Here is a 6315-nt window from a genome sequence, read left to right on the forward strand (position 1 = left end):
TCATAGAGGGGGATGCGTGTGTGTCATCAGATCATGGGGTGTGAATGACTCGTCCAGTATTATCCCCCATACAACCATGGGACGTCTCTATTCTAAGTGTAGATGACCCTATGGTGTTAATTACATTTGAATTACAGGGAATCTGTCACCAGGTTAATGCTATTTGGTCTGAGAGAAGCATGATGCAGGGACAGAGACCCTGATACCATGTGTTGATTACTTTACTCGGTGGAGCAGTTGTGATAAAATCACTATTTTTTTCTACTGCTGAGTCTTGTATAACACACACCATTGATTGGCAGCTTTCTGTGTACACTGTGCATAGGCAGAAAGCTGCTAATCAGTGGTGGAGGCAGGGGTACAGAGCAATAGCACTACCTGGCTAGACAGATAGTCTTCTAGTGATAATCTACTGATTTTATTGAGACAGCCACACACAGCCTAGTAAGTAAAACATCACTGGAATCAGGGTCTCTGCCCCTACATCATGGTGCTTTCAGAATACATAGCAAACACCTGGTGACAGATTACCTGTAAGTCCTCCTCTGTGTGATCTCCCACATTATCCAGAATGTTATAGTAATGTATGATGACCGTTGCAGGGCGGCTCCAGGATTTTGTGGGCCCTGGGCGAAAGAGTCTCAGTGGCCCCTTTAACACATACCACGATTCATGATGCACAGATACCGCAGATAAATATATATATATATATATATATATATATATATATATATATATATATAGTACAAGCCCGAAGATTTCTCTTCTTACATTACATGAGCGATATCTATTGTAAATTCCAAAATAACTCAGAAAGCGGCGAATCCTCACAGCTCACAGTGCAGACCGGACAGTAATGTCCTCCACACAGTATAATGGCACCACATAGTACTCTATACCGTATTATGAGCTCCATATATTGCTCCATATAGAATAATGGACCCCATAAAATGCTCCACGCAGGCTGTGCCCCCATATAATGCCCCATGCAGGCTGTGACCCCCCACATAATGCCCCATGCAGGCTGTGCCCCCCACATAATGCCCCATGCAGGCTTTGACCCCCCACATAATGCTCCATGCAGGCTGTGACCCCCACATAATGCCCCATGCAGGCTTTGACCCCCCACATAATGCCCCATGCAGGCTGTGCCCCCCCCACACATAATGCCCCATGCAGGATGTCCCCCTCCCACATAATGGCCCATGCAGGATGTCACCCCCCATATAATTCCCCATGCAGAATGTCCCTCCCACATAATGCCCCATGCAGGCTGTGCCCCCCACATAATGCCCCATGCAGGCTGTGCCCCCCCACATAATGGCCCATGCAGGATGTCACCCCCCATATAATTCCCCATACAGGATGTCCCCTCCACATAATGCACCATGCAGGATGTCCCACCCCACATAATGCCCCATGCAGGATGTCCCCCCCCACATAATGCGCCATGCAGGATATGCCCCCCACATAATGCCCCATGCAGGATGTCACCCCCCATATAATTCCCCATGCAGGATGTCCCCCCCACATAATGCTCCATGCAGGATGTCCCACCCCACATAATGGCCCATACAGGATGTCACCCCCCATATAATGCCCCATGCAGGATGTCCCCCCAACACATACTGCCCCATGTAGGATGTCACCTCTCACCCCATATATTGCCCCATGCAGGATGTCACCTCTCACCCCATATAATGCCCCATGCAGGATGTCACTTCTCCCCCCATATAATACCCCATGCAGGATGTCACCCCCCTATATAATGCCCCATGCAGGATGTCACCCCCCATATAATGCCCCATGCAGAATGTCACCTCTCACCCCATATAAAGCCCTATGCTGGATGTCACTTCCCCCCCATATAATGACCCATGCAGGATGTCACTTCTCCCCCTCATATAATACCCCATGCAGGATGTCATACCCCCTATATAATGCCCCATGCAGGATGTCCCCCCATATAATGCCTCATGTAGGATGTCACCTCTCACCCCATATAATGCCCCATGCAGGATGTCACTCCCCCCCATATAATGCCCCATGCAGGATGTCACTCACCCCCCATATAATACCCCACGCAGGATGTCCCTACCTCCCCCCCATATAATGCCCCATGCAGGATGTCACTTCTCCCCCCATATAATGCCCCATACCTCCATACATAAAAAAAAAAAAAAAATCAAATGCTCACCTCACTGCTCACCAGCTGTGGAGAGGTAAGTATTGTGCCGGCCGTGGCCCTGGGCAAGCATTGGGAGGGGGAGCAAGGCCCACTAGCTGGCGCTGGCACCGCTCTCCTCTGCTCACCGGTCCCATAGCACGCCAGGGTGCCCGACAGCAAGTGGGCCCCTCGCCTACTCAGGGCCCCGACACTTGCCTGGGTGTGCTGGGTGCTAGCGCCGGGTCTGCCGAGCATCTGGTTTGTATCCTCCCAACATCATATCAGTGTAAATCATCTGGGACATAATATGGGGGGAGAAGTTTTTGCATCTGTAACTTTTTTCCTGCATCTTCAATAAATCAGTATTATTTCTTATTCTTTTATAGAGCGTGATCGATTCATTGGTTCCGGCGAGAAAGCCGCATATGAGCGACTATGAAACTACCAAACTCATCAGCAGTGGAAATTTTGGGTGAGATTTCTGTTGCCATAATCCACATTTCTCAGGGTTCCCTATGACAATGCTTCTGCCCCTGCACTCTGCCATTCAGTGTTATCATAGGGAAATTATATGATCTGTAGCAAATCAAACTGTAAGGAAAGCGATTTAAATAATATAATTACATATAATATAATATATAATAATATAATATTATTACATTCGCCTGTGCTAGACCCTCATCTGTTCTTATGCTGCCTCCTCCACCTGAGCTTTTCTGCTCTCCACTCTGATCTTTGTTTTGATGGGGGGGCTCCATTATGAAGCTGATCAGAGAAGTTGGCTACACATGGTCACATGAAGGGTGACACCATATTGACGTCAATGACATCTACACCCTCCACCATGACCATGTGGGCCCAATCACTGGCCTCAGCAGCAGAAGAGAGCCCTGGAGCACATTCATTTTGGACCAATTTTATTTGCACTAAATTGTATTTGGTCAGTTATAGCGAATCTGCCCAAAGAGAATTTCGATAGATTCTCGTATCTATAATGTGACCTGGGTGATGGCTCCGGCAGAAGTGGCATTGTGGAGACCTCCAATAGGTGATCTATGTAGTGCTATTTTATGCATTTCTAGATGTGGATTTATAGTGGCGGCCAGACTTCTAGTATTAAACATATGCAAATTGTCTCTTCAGAGAGGAAGCTAACTAGAACTCCACCTATAGGAAGTAGCAATCCTAAAAGTCAATATCGACCCTTTAACAAGCCTTGTCACATGACTTAGGATAATAGCCAAAACCAAAATCTCAATTTGCAGGAACTGTGTTCTGGGGTACTGCCCCTCTTCAGTGCAAAGTGTGAGATATGGTTTGACTGGGTGAGAGGTGTCTGACCGGTATCCAAGGGGTTGACGTTTCTCCTTGCGGACATGAGGAGACTTTTAAGCCGCAATGCTCCTCTGGGAAATAGGATTGCTACTTCCTATAGGTGGCACTAGGGTGCTAGTTCTCTTCCTCTCTGAAAAGAGACAATTTGCATATTTCCCAGAAGAGCATTGCAGATTAAAAGTCTCCTCACCTTGACATGCTTAACATGGCTTTTTCCGCAAGGACAAACCTTACCGCTTGGATCCCGGTCAGATGCCTCTCACCCAGCCAAACCATATCTCACACTTTGCACTGATGAGTGCTTGTACCCCAAAACATAGTGTCCGAAAATTGAGATTTTGGTTATGGCTATTATTCCATGTCATGTGATAAGGCTCGTTAAAGGGTCGATATTGACTTTTAGGATTACTACTTCCTATAGGTGGCACTAGAGTTCTAGTTCTCTTCCTCTCTGAAGAGACAATTTGCATATTTCCCAGAGGATCATTGAGGCTTAAAAGTCTCCTCACCTTGACAAGCTTAACATGTCACTCTCCGCAAGGAGAAATGTTACCCCTTGGATACCAGTATTAAACATATAATGATTTCTATAGATGGATTATTAATAAGGATTTATTATAACCGATGGATTCTCCTTCTCTCCAGGGCCGTCTACTTAGTGCATCATAAAGACTCACACCAGACCTTTGCTATGAAGAAAATGGCTAAGCGGAACCTAAATACTGCACAGAGATTGGAATGGGCCTTTCTGGAGAGGGACATCTTAACATTTGCTGATTGTCCCTTTGTGGTCTCCATGCTCTGCTCCTTTCCAACTAGATCTCACCTGTGTATGGTCATGGAGTATGTAGGAGGTAAGACACATCTATTGTATTATATTCAGCCCATGTCTGCTTTCATCTTATCACTGCTCATATCATTAGGACATTGTTGGTTACTTCCCCACAGAGCATTTACTATAGGTTATCTATTACCAAGATGCTCGTAAATTCATTGATCTTGGTGCAGGGGCGCTATGGGCTCATCAGTCGGAGGGGGTCTGTCGACGCTCGGCAGTGGGCAGCATCCCTCCACCTGTCATCACAATTTCAGTGGTATTTGCTTCTTCAAGGAGGTGGGGCTGGTAGGGGCAAAAATACTGAGTAGGTGGCTAGTAGGGGCCAAAATACTGAAAGGGGGCCATATGACTAGATATGGGGGGACTGTGAATGCTGAGTGGAGGTCATCATATTAAGTGGGGTGCTGTGGGGGTCCTCACTCTATATGGAGGCCCCCATTCTGTGTGGGGACATCATACTGAGTGGGGAGTTATGCGGACCATTATATTGTGTGAGGGACTGTGGGAACCATTATCCTGAGTGGGAGGGTTGCTGTGGGTGCCATCACACCGAGTAGGGGGTTGTGGCTGGCCTCCTTCTAAGTGGTGGCCTCCTTAGGAGGATTCACTGTGGGGATACCATACTCATTGAGTGTGGGTGTGGGCATTTTTGGGAGCATCATACTCTAAAATGGCCATAAAAGTTGTATTGCTGGTGAGAACACCAAGCTGCTTCAACAGGGATATAAATATATTTCTTTTTTATTTTTTAGGGTGGGGGGCAATTACAACTTTTGATATGGGGTCTTGTGATTTCTATGTACGCCACTATCTGTGTGATCTCCCAAGGATGTTTCCGCTCACTGCTCATTATACATCATGGTTATCTGCTCGTGGTATATCATGGTTATCTTCTGTATAAACCCCTCACCGGTCATATTTCCTTTCTTCTATAGGTGGAGACTGTGGGACCCTTCTAAGCACCAGGGGTCCTTTCTCTGTCCCCATGGCCCGCTTGTACTTTGCAGAGGCGGTACTTGCCGTGGAATACCTGCATAGTTACGGTGTGGTGCACAGAGACCTGAAGCCGGAAAAGTAAGTGCCCCCGTAGTATAATAAAGTGGGGAAAGTTGTCATTTATTATCATTCAGTCTGTGAGGCTAAAACCATCTTCTCTTTTGCAGCCTCCTGATTACATCTACTGGACATATTAAAGTTACCGATTTTGGGATTTCAAAACTTGGTCTAATGATACCGAAAACCAACACCTACAAGGAATTAGCAGTGGACATCTCCAGAGAGTTCCAGGACCGTGAGGTCAGCATCACCTACAAGAACTTAGCTTGTTATTTGCAAATCTCATCACACTATTGTCTCTTCTCTACGTTCTTCCTTTCTAGAGAACTTTTCCACTAATATTTTATCTTCTGCATTGTGTTTTAACGATGATATCTTGTCATATTAATTGTTTCATCGATTCTCATCTCTATGTTCTGTTGGTTTCCAGTTCTGTGGCACCCCATGTTACATAGCCCCAGAGATCATCCTGAAAGAAGGCTATGGAAGACCTGTTGACTGGTGGTCATTGGGGATCATCCTGTATAAATTCCTGCTGGGATGTGTACCATTTGATGCTGATTCCCTCACTGAGCTTTATAAAAGGGTTGTCATTGGTGAGTAGAATAATCCGATCATTGCGTTGATTGGTTACATTTGTTTAGTTATTTCCTTTGCTTTATGTTACAGTCCAGTAAAGAGGTTTTATTTTCTGTAATTTTCTATGTAACAGGAGAACTAATTTGGAATTGTGATCGCGCTCCACCCCTGGATGCTCAGAATCTCATCACTGAGCTGCTCAGAAGAAATCCTGTGCGTAGACTTGGGACAGGTAACAGATATACTAGTATTAATATTCCCTTATTAGACCAAGGACATATCGCTCATGTCCATGAAGATCAGCATTTCTCTATCAGCTCATCTACTGTATTTCTAGTTC

This window comes from Phyllobates terribilis, unplaced genomic scaffold, assembly GCF_046119375.1.
Source record: "Phyllobates terribilis strain yellow unplaced genomic scaffold, ASM4611937v1 Scaffold_251__1_contigs__length_2838608, whole genome shotgun sequence".
NCBI classification, from domain to species: Eukaryota; Metazoa; Chordata; class Amphibia; order Anura; family Dendrobatidae; genus Phyllobates; species Phyllobates terribilis.